Source organism: Macrobrachium nipponense, chromosome 9 (assembly GCF_015104395.2).
Source record: "Macrobrachium nipponense isolate FS-2020 chromosome 9, ASM1510439v2, whole genome shotgun sequence".
Classification (NCBI taxonomy): Eukaryota; Metazoa; Arthropoda; class Malacostraca; order Decapoda; family Palaemonidae; genus Macrobrachium; species Macrobrachium nipponense.
In genome coordinates, this window is record NC_061110.1 from 78482391 (window position 1) to 78494374 (window position 11984).

Here is an 11984-nt window from a genome sequence, read left to right on the forward strand (position 1 = left end):
CGGACACCGTATTTAATACTCCTTCGGTCCTCCTGAGAGGTTTCGACCTCGACGAGGACTGGAATGAGTCGGAGGACGGTATCGGCTCTCTCCTGTCAGGTGTCGATCAGCCCCACCCAGACGACGTTCACAGTGGCGGCAGACCCTTACCTACAGTGAGAGTTCGTAACCCTCCTCGGGGAAAACGTTTTTCCCTCCTGACGATAGCGTTTTTTCCCTAGACTCTGATAGGCCATCGCCGCAAGGCGATGGCTGCTCCTACTCTTCTCCAACTGCTAGTTCCACTGGGAAGGCGAGCGAGTATCCAATTCCTCCCCCATTCCCTCTCTCCTTACGGCTACGAGGGAAAGGGAGGGATCCTACAGAGACTTCTCTGTAGGATCCCACGTTGGGGACTGCGCTACCGGGGGACCTTCGGGTCCTACCTGACGTAAGCCCCGTCGTTGAGGAGGGATCCTGCCCCATTCTCGATTTCTACGGGAATCGAGAGGGACCACCAGCCGATATCGTTTGACGAATTCGGTGGGGGTTTCGCAGACCGCTTAGAATTCTACGGAATTTCTAGCGCATTCAGAGTGTTAGAGTTTCTTACGATCTCCAAACACTTAGGCGAGACCACGGTCCAAAGTGAGCGAGACGAGAATCCCGATATGTTACACGATAATCGGGAACCTCGCCTATGCTCAAATTCCTGGAATTTCTAGCATTAGGAAGAAGACTGCTGCTGAAAGAAGACTATCTCACATTAGGCGACCAACCTGGAATAGAGAAGAACGGACGGGAATATCCAGTTTGGCTTGAACTATCGTCTTAGTATTCTGTTCACCATTGAAGCTTTCCTTCGAGGAAGACTTCTTCACTCTCTTTGATAGAGACCGAAGGTGGTCGATCTCCAATCCTTATTTTGTTTTTCTTGAAGGAAAGAATTTAGGATGGAGATCGTTGTTCAGAAATCCTACAAATATACTACGTATATTAACCTCGCGACATGATTCTGCTAAGCAGTTGAATGGTCCGAGGGGTAGGCATATCCATGGTTATTCTACGGATTGCGACTTAGACGAGAAGTATTCTAATTGAACTGCAACTCGGGGTTGCCTGCAACCTCCCAGGAGTTTCCAGTTTCAATTTAAATACTTATGGTGTTGTCACAACAACACCATTTAAGCTTTTATATTTACCGAAATTCGTTTCGCATAAATATAATTGCTCGAGCATATCTTTTTATGCTCGGTGGTTCTAGCCGAACGCATTCCTTCGTGGAAAGGATTACTTGGCAACTCAGGATGACGGAGTCCAGCGACAGCTACTGCGTATTGAATTGCCCGAGGCATTTCAGTACCAGGCTGCCGCTTCGAGATGGACGGTTGGTTATGTCTTTCTCACCTGCTTTGATTGAATACCAACCGTATCTCTGCCCAACAATCACGGACTTAAGTCTCTGATTAACGGGGATTCTCGCATACATGAATGACCATCTACTGCTGTGACGCTAGTATTCATTGTCTTCGGTATTGCGAGAATTTTAAACGGAGATATCTATTCGACTCTCATCTTTCTGTTTACCGCACGGTAACAGAATTCTGTAATAGTCTCTTGCTGCATCGTATCTCGATAATGCGAATGATTTTGCGGAATCTGAGTTTGTCCTCAAAATATCTTGTATTCGGAGGTGTGCAATTGTTCATTGTTCACCCCGGATTAGCAGATGTATTGAAGACATCGCCTACTCCCACACCTGCCAGCTCTACTTCCAAACGTTCAGCCCATGAGAAGCAGTTCTTCAGGCGGCTCTCCCCTGTGTTTCATTACTGAAGAACGCCTGCTTTCACTGCACACCGGACAGCAATGAAATGGCGGTTAGCGTTTTCAGTCATTTGTAAGCACAGGTTAGAATCTTGAGATTCCTTCTCTCGATTCAGCTGGAAGACGTAGGTTGCATTCATTGCCTACCTTCGTCTTCAACGTCACATAGTGTTGTTTCTCCTTTAAGCTGAGATTCAACGTCTATGAGATTTTCTTGCCATCAGGGACCTCGGTCTTTTGAAGGCAATTGACTTTCGCCTTTTGAGCTTATGCATTAAGAGAATCATCGCCGCGCCGTCCTGCATCGGTGACTAACAAATATTTTATTTGTTTGGTCTCTCAGCATAACTTTAAAGGGCGAAGGTCACGTGATTTACCCGGATGCTTGGACAACTTGCCTCTACTGATTCCGAACCAGTCAGTCGGCAGCTGTCAGAGCGCCCGAGTCAGTTACGAACTATGCTGTGGACTTAGTTCGGTTGTTACAGAGCAATCATTACTTCGTCTTAATAGCTTGTCAGTATGAGTACTGTACATAACCAAAGTCGAGAAGAGGGATAGGTCATACGACTATTCCCTTCTTTTCGTCTTAGGTAACTGCATGACTTCTCTTGAGAAGTCAAGCACAAAGGGATGGGGATTTGTGAAGCTCGATTTCGTACCGATTTCGGTAACTGACGATTGGTTCGAGTCCTTCACAATACCCTCCCTAATGGACTTCACCGCCTCCGATACGAAGGCTATGCTGCTTTGTCCTGTGAAGGCGCGACGGAGCTGTCTGAAGAAACTCGACACCCAGGATGAGTGTGGACGCCTCTTCATCATTCTCTCGCGTTCCGCAAGAACTTCTCCGTGGCGCAGGTAATGAAGGCAGGCGCTGGTCCAACCGGACCGCATGCACCCCCTTCTACCTTCGGGATATTTGCCCACAGTTTCCATTGGATCTTTTTCCTTGGGAACCGTGGTGGTGCTAAACAGTTGTGTAGTTAACCCAGACCCTCACAGGCTGAACAGCATCGAGTCCTGGTGTGACCGTAAGAATGGATGAGGAATGAGAGTGTGACTGGCTCCTCTTCCCATCTTTTTTCTTCCCTCTACCTCTGGGTAGAGGGACACGGTCGTCACCCTGCTGGGTAAGGACGAGATGCAGGTGAGCTACTCAATAGAGCACCATCCTATCCCTTTCAGTAGGGATAGGAGTAAATATCCACCACTTCCTCCAACGAGGGGGAGGAAGTGGATGCCAATTTGAGACAAACCCATCATTTTATGATTGTCTCTTGCAAACAGGAACAAGTTCTTGCTTGCTGGTACGAAGAGATACGCTTGCCTCTCTCTTAGTACTTGGCCCAGAGGTCTGACCATTGATCCTGCGGTGCACACCCCGATCAATCGGACAGAGGTTTTGGATCCCTCCCTTGCTTCTTTATACACCCTGGGGGTGCCTGGGTGGTGGGCACTCCAGGGTTGGACGAACACCAGTCTGTTCACCAAAAAGACTCAGATTCCTCCCACCAAGAAGTGAGTCTTCCTATTGTTAAAGGACCGAGGGTTTGTATTACGTATCGGAACAAATGACAATTTGTCGAAAATTGCATTTTTCCTAACTATACAAACCTGAGGTCCTTTACATATAGTCCCACCTCATGCCACCCCTCACTCTGCAACTTTTTGCATGGGCCTAAAGCAAAAGTGATTCTTCACCTCTCGGGCGCGCGGGCGCGCGCACGATCGGACAAGCAGTTAACTACCGTTCTCCCCTTGTTCGAAGCTTACGACCGTCCCAGCTGCCGCTAGTTACCTTCCTATTGTTAAAGGACCTCAGGTTTGTATAGTTAGGAAAAATGCAATTTTCGACAAATTGTCATATTATAAGGGGTTTTCATTCCCAGGTACTTTAATCTCCTTCCTATTCGGCCCTGCTCTCTCTCTCTCTCCTAAATCCTCAGCTGTCCAAGCGAGAGCTTTTTTTATGGGACAACATAGGCCCGCATTTCGCATTTTCCATACCTAATTATTTTGTATACGATTGCCCTTTCTCGGCTGTGAAGTTGATGTCTATCCATGGCTGTGAGATGACCAGGAATAACTTGTAGTCGGTGTCAAAGTCACTCCACACTTCAGTCAGGCCAAAACTTTGCCATATCGCATTCAAGCAATATTCAGTCATTGTTTCTTATCTATTATTTTGTCAGAGAGAGAGAGAGAGAGAGAGAGAATCTGTTTGTATACGATTGTTTATTTTCTCACTCGTCAAACTTACTCTGTTATGCTTTATTTCATATTTCCTTGCTCACCAATTTATTCTATACCTACGATATTAAGAAATCAAGATATGTGTAGAAGGGAAAACTGCCTCCAGACTGTACAGTCAGTACACGTGGAACTGGTTGAAATATTCGCAACAGCACCAAAATGAGATGCCATGGTATAGAAAATCTGACTCTGTTTCTTGTTATTACATAAAAAAACTTTATCAATCGTGAACTTACGTAATTTATCTAGAATTCTGCGTAACGGAAAAGATGATATTTGATATCTGTAATGGGAGAAATGGTTTTATCTCTGTTGTTGTTATAAATTTGGCAGATATGCGATCAAACACGTGGGAGGACCAAAACAGTTGTTGTTAGTCGCCGGGGATATAAAGGTTGTGACCAGCAGACAGAAAGATTAACATTTTTCCAGAGATTAAAGAGCTGAATTTTGTTTTGAAGCTATGTCAACCGCGTTAGTAAATAGGTATCATCTTCTAAAGAAATTGTTTTTCTTTTCTTTTTGCGGAAGAATCTTCAAACCATTTTGCAATCAAAGTAATGAGAAGGAATCATTCTATTCTTCATGTAATCAGTAAAATACTTACACTAATAAAAACTAAAACTACGTATTGTATGCAAAACACACACATCATCGTTAGCTTCGCATGTGTAAACGTTCATTCTAAGAAATTCACAGAGTAGTATAACTAACACCTGATTGGTTGGTTGGTAGCCATGGAGATCTGTTATCCAATGAATGCCCTCTGCTTTTGTTCTATTTATAGACATATGCCGTGGATGGCACTAGTTTTGAACGTTACCATTAATATAATATGATCATTTTAACTTTAATGTATAGTGGTATGAAAAATACCAGTGTGTCGTAGCGATGCATCATCAATATAGTGGTATGAAAATACCACATGGTGTTGTAGCGATACGTAATCACGAAGTACAAATCCTTTTCCCGGACCATCCTCAAAATTTTACGACTCTTCAACTTCAAGATCGATATGGTGAAATATATTATATAGTCATACTTATTGTTAAAATTCACAAGTTGAACTGCAAAACATTATTATATTTTGATTGTCATGTACATATATTTTTTGCGTTTTACGGAATGTTTGTTTTGAAAATAATAGCTATTAGTGAACATATGATATTAATCATCCCACTGTTTTGTTATAGGTGATCTTAGTTATCTCACATTCATTTAACAGTATTATATTAATATTTATTTAAATAAACAGTAATTAATAAATAACAATAATGAAAAACATAAAGGCAAAAAAATGTTTTTGCTGCAGTAGTGATGTTTGTTTGATTATGCATCTGACCTCACATTTCCGAAATCTGAAAAATTCCCAAAACCAAAACATCGGAATGTGTGTACTGCACATTTTTTTTAAACACGCACACAATGTCTACACATTTACTGATACCCGTTGGTGAAAGACTCAAATTACAGTATTTATTCCTGAGAGAGAGAGAGAGAGAGAGAGAGAGAGAGAGAGAGAGAATGATTTACGACTCAAAGGCGTGTTATTTTTACAATTATTTTATTATCTTGGGATTCTTTTTTAATCTTGAGATTTTCTATTAAATTCTCGAGATTAGTAAGAAAATTACCGTAACTTAACTAGCAGCAGCACACATCTGAATGACTCGGCCATTAGCATGCCAAACCACCAACCTTATGAACTGACGCTCTCGGAAAAGGAACTCGCATGATACATGAGATACATGACAAAACCACTGTTTATTGGTGAAAATTTGGGGGTCGCATGATATGCGAGATCGCACGTTACTCGAGTATATACGGTATACGACACCAATGGTTCCTTTGCTATCTAGACAAGTTAACCCAAATGTGGTGAGGTTAAGGCCTGGATTATCCTTGGATCAAGTTAAGATGGAATTCCCTTCGATGACTTGCCAGGAGGCTGCTACTTTGGAAGCAACGGCTTCTTCTATCTTTCAGACTGCTTCTTGGTTAGATCTTTGGTCAACAGCAGTGGCGAAAATTGCATCCTCAGAAGTAACAAGAAAAGTAGTGGATGAGTCAATGTTTATCAGATTGCTACAATCAGGTTCCAAAGCAATTGCGTACTTGACAAATTTAAGTGCCAATGTTTGGGCAAATATCTTATTAATGAGGAGAGATGCAGCTTTGGCTAGATTAAGCCGCACTGTTGATTTGGATTCCCTGCTTGCAGTGCGGAATGGGGATATCCTAGAGTCGCAGTTGCTGTTGCCAGAGGGCATACTAGAAGAGGCTATAGATAGAAGAAGGATGGACACTAACGATAGGTTAGTACAGCTGGCAGTGAGAAAAACATCTGGAAGTCAAGTGAATCATATTGAGGTAAGGCAGCAGCAAATACCTCGTGAGAAGCCAGTGAGGCATAACATCCCAAATAGAGCAACAAGACCCTCTTCCCCAAAGAAGTTAGTTCATCAGCCCTTTCACAGTAGAAATAACCGAGGAATTAGGGGATTAGGGGAAGAGGGAGAGGTTCAAGACGATAGGATGGGCGCCTCTCATCACTCAGCCACACCAGGGGGGGTTGCCTGGCAAATCACTGGAAGGTGTGGCAGGAATTTGGAGCAGAGAAGTGGGTGGTGGAGGTTCTCAGGGTCGGTTATTTGATTCCATTCGAAGTAACTCCACCCCTGACAAAACAACCATTACCTCACCTTGCTTATGCTCAGGAACCTCAGAAGGCTTTTATTCTGCAAGAGGAAGTGAAGAAGATGATGGAAAAAGGGGCAGTGAAACAAGTATCCATTCCGTCAAAGGAGTTTTACAGCAGAATTTTCCTTGTCCCCAAAGCCAACGGGGATTGGAGGACAGTAATAGATCTGTCAACATTGAATCTGTTTATAAGAAAAACCAGATTCAGGATGGAAACGCCAAAGACGGTTCCACAAGCAGTCAGGGTCAAGGACTTTATGCTGACAATCGACTTGAAAGATGCATACTTTCAGATCCCAGTCCATCAGCCTTCCAGGAAATTTCTCTGCTTCAGTCTTGCATAGAAAGTTTTCCAGTTCAAGGTCCTGTGCTTCGGATTGACAACATCTCCTCAAGTTTTTACAAGAGTGTTCACTCTCGGTATCGACATGGGCTCATGCTCAGGGATCAGGCTGATAAGATACCTAGACGATTGGCTGGTGATAGCAAAGTCCAGAGAAAAATTACTTCGGGACAAGGTGACCCTCCTGCAGTTTTGTCACAGCTTAGGCATTGTGATAAATCAGGAGAAGTCGGAGTTGGATCCAAGTCAACGGCTGGTGTATCTGGGTATGATTATAGACATGGTAAAAACCAAAGTATTCCCAGCAGACCAGAGGGTAGAGAAATGCCAACAAGTGGTGAATGCCTTTCTGGAGAAACAAACTCAACCAGCAAGACAGTGGCAGGTAGTACTGGGAATTCTAACTTCCTTGGAGAAGCTGGTACCACAAGGGAGGTTATACCTTCGATCTCTACAATGGAGGATGAAGGAGTTTTGGTCACCAACGGTAGATCACCCTGTACGAGCAAATTCCCTTGTCAGCAGAAGTGAGGAAAGACTTACTGTGGTGGGTGCAGGACAACAATCTGACAGTGGGTGTTCCCCTTCAACAACCCTCACCGGATCTCTTGCTGTTCTCAGACACGTCACTCGAAGGTTGGGGAGCCCATATGGAGGAGCTGATGATCTCAGCAAAATGGAGTGGCGAGGACAGAGAATTCCATATAAATGTGCTGGAGTTAAAAGCAGCATTCCTAGCACTTCAGGAATTCCGGGAGAGGGTGAAGGGGCAATCAGTGGTATTGATGTCAGACAACACCACAGTAGTAGCTTACATAAACAAGCAAGGAGGCCTCGTATCTCATCAGTTACACGTGATGACACTTCAACTTCATCAGTGGGCTGTAGAGAACTTAGTTGACATCAGGGCCAGATATATTCCAGGAAAAAGGAACGTAGTGGCCAACAAGTTGAGCCGGAGGGATCAGATCTGGGGAACGGAGTGGTCCCTGCATCAACAGGTAGTGGACAGAATGCTCATATTGTGGGAGAGGCCGATCATAGACCTATTCGCAACCAGGTACAACAAAAAGTTGGAAGTGTATTGTTTCAGTAGTCCCAGACGTAGAGGCAGTAGCAGAAGATGCTCTACAACACCCATAGGACAATCTGGATGTTTACGCATTTCCTCCATTTTGTCTAATCCGTCAGGTTCTGAACAAGATAATGCAGTCTGAGAACCTCAAAATGACTCTGATAGCACCTTTATGGCCGAAGGCAGAATGGTTTCCAGGCCTGTTGGAACTCCTAATAGACGTACCGAAAGAATTACCTCCATGGAGCAACCTACTATGTCAGCCGCACGTGGAGAGGTACCACCAGTCGGTGAAGTCCCTATCACTTCACGGATGGAGACTGTCAAGTATCTCCTGCGAGCGAGAGGCTTTTCTCAGAAAGTAGCAACACAGATGGCAGGAAATATCAGAAAGTCACCAGCAGCAGTATACCAAGGGAAATGGTCAGCATACTGTGATTGGTGTCGTAGAGGGAACTTGTCTCCACTCGGAACCACTATTCAGCAATTAGCAGACTTTCTGATATATTTCAGGACAGAAAGGCATACAGTAACCTCCCCGTTAACACGAGTTCTGTTAACACGATTTCGATCTTACACGAGTTCTAAATCATACAGAAAAATTCTGCTAACACGTAATATTCGATGTTACACGATTTGAATTTTCCGCTGAGAGCAAGAGCGCGGGAGGTGTGGCGAGAGTCTGACTCACCCCACCTTTCCCGCGCTCTCTCTCTCTTGCCTGCTGGCTCAGTCAGTGTGAAGCCAGCCCTCGCAGTGAGAAGAGCCAATAATTCTAGCATTGGTTAACATAATAGTGCGTACTTTACTACAGGTAGTTGTCTACTTACGACGGCATTAGGTTCTGGCAGAGCTGTCGTAAATTGTCTTTCAGCATATTGAGTAAATTGAATCATGTTTGTGCTGTCTTTTTATCCTTTTTACCATATTCAAACACATGCGTGTACATGTACGTATTTGTTCGTTTGCATTTTCATTGACAACTTACTAGCCTACATATACATTTTATATCATCCCAAAAATGTGCATGTATAGTACCTAGTATTACGTTTAGCATATGAAATCTTATCATGCTCGAACTCCTTGATTAATACTTACTTTTATTACTGTATTTAACATTTTTATTGCAGGCATTCAGACCATCTGTCTGGTCTGTTTACATTTTCTTATCCGCCATTTGCATTGACAATCGGCAACACGTATTATATACATACTTTTATTTATTTATAGGTTTGAATTAAATGCATAATTTGTTATTATATTTGATTTATTTGCAAAACAGAAATACAAAATGAATTACTAAAATACGAATCTTACCATTTTCGAACAAAATTTTACTGAAAACTGAAAATAAAAACAAAACATCGTCTGCTGTTTTCTCTAGCGACCGTTTGTACTGTTGCCAACACGTCTATGTACGTACGTAGTAATACACAAAGTTTTATTTAACAGTATGTAAACTATTTTTTCTTTATAAATTTCAGGCAAACTACAGTAATGCATAGATAGAATTGATTTACAGTACAGAAAAACATGAACATACAGAAAAAATAAAAATTACGAAACATTTGAAATTTAAAAAAAAAAGAAAAAGAAATTAATTGTCTGTTGGTGGATGGCTGGGGATCGTCCGAGTCATCCGATTCCGTGGTAGTACTACTGGTAGTGGGGACAGGGGTAGACTGAGATGTAGGTTTAAACATAAACATGCTTAGTTTTGTTTGAATGGTCCGTTTTTTCTTCTCTTCATAAATTTCTCGGAGATGAGTGCGCTGACGGTAGCGGGAAAAACTATCGTACGCGCGCTCGACGTATTTTAGCCAAATATAAAATTAAATATTATTGTATATTATTATATTGTCGTAGCTGTCGTAAAGTCGGTCTGTCATAAGTTGCATAGTTCGTAAGTAGGCGACTACCTGTATATAAAAATATATAAATAAAGTGGTTTTTTTTCTGGCAAAATCCCAAAATAGATTAAGTTTCCCATTGCCCTGGAACGTTAACCCCCTTATTTCCATTATTTCTTATGGAGAAATACTTCCCTGTTAACACGAATTCGGCTAACACGACATCTCCAGGAACGTAACCCTCGTGTTAACGGGGAGGTTACTGTATGTCTTTATCTGCTGTAAAGGGGTACAGGGCTGCTCTAGCCTCTATCTTACGCATGGAAGGTGTGGACATTTCGTTTTCATGGGAGCTGGCTATGTTGATGAAGAGTTTTGAGCAGTCCTGTTCGCCAAAAGAACTAAAAACCCCAGATTGGGATTTGACCATGTTACTGAGTAGTCTTACAAAACCCCCATATGAACCATTAAAGCAGTCCACAGATAGGAGCCTGACCCTGAAGACAGTCTTTTTATTGGCCCTAGCCTCAACCAAAAGGGTGGGGGAACTGCATGGTCTGTCATATGTGGTAAAGCATTCGAGGGGTTGGAAGTCAATGGTATTCGAGTTTGTTCCAGAATTCATAGCCAAAACTCAAAACCCATCAGTAGTGGATGGCAGATTCGACTCCTTTTCCATTCCTTCTCTGGCGGAATTCATAGACAATGACAAAGAAGAGATGCTTCTGTGTCCCATCAGGGTACTAAGAGAGTACTTAAGGAGGACAAGGCACCTCAGGCCTGGGTGCCGGAGACTGTTTGTAAGTACAGGACGGATCAAAAAGGAAGTATATCTAGGAATACATTATCATTTTGGCTAAGAGAAACGATCAGGAATGCATACATGACAGAAGACAGAGGGTCAAATAGCCAGGAGAGGGCTAGAGCTCATGCCATCAGGGGCGTGAGCGCTTCTTTGGCATTCTGAAAGATGGTATTTGGCAACGCCAAACAACTTACACGTCTTTTTATTTAAGCGATGTTACCCATGGATCCTTGGACACTTTTTCCTTGAGTCCAGTGGTGGCAGCCCAGCAAGTAGTATAGCTCATCCGTTACCCCTGGCGGGTCAGTTTGTGTCTAGTCTAAGATGAAGGTATGAAAGTAGAATGAATGAGATGACTGGTCTTTCTTCTTTACTACTTTCTTTCTACTCCTTTACGTACAGGCAGTATGAAGGAGATTTACCATCATAAGCTGGAACGGACTAGATGCAGGTGAGGTGGTCAGCCGTACTGTAAAGATAATCTAGAGTATAGTATACTTTCAGTAGCAACACACTCCTCTCTGTAGTAGGGAAAGAGAGGGGTGATAATAGATCCAGATGCAAGGGACAGGAATAGTTTAGGAGTATGGAGAGTTCTCCATCTTCTGTAGTATAATAAACCATGGCATCGTATGAACACCCAGTGGGGGAAACCAATAGATTCTCATATATCTTTGGTTCAAGGGTTATAGTCCATTGTCTTAGAATACACATACTATTCGGAAATGGATAAAGGTGGCAAACTCCCAGTCAGTTACAAAGACCTCCCACCAATAAGTAAGTCTATCATAATGTTAAGACCGAAGGTTTGTTCCGTATATGAACAAATGACAAATTTTTAACCAATTTGTATTTTTCATAACTAACAAACCTGAGGTCTTAACAGGTTGGAAAGGTAACTGGCTGGTCACGGGACGCAGAGGGCATTCTGGGTAATGCATGCCCTGTGACCTGGTATAAATGCCATTAGTCCCTGGATCTCACAGGTTTAATTTTAATTCTACCGGTTTCCAGCTTGGCACTAGTATTATCCTAATTAAGACCTCAGGTTTGTTAGTTATGAAAAATACAAATTAGTTAAAAATTTGTCATTTTTTAAATTTTGCTATGTATATACATTACCTTTATTATTTGGGATGAATCTTACCT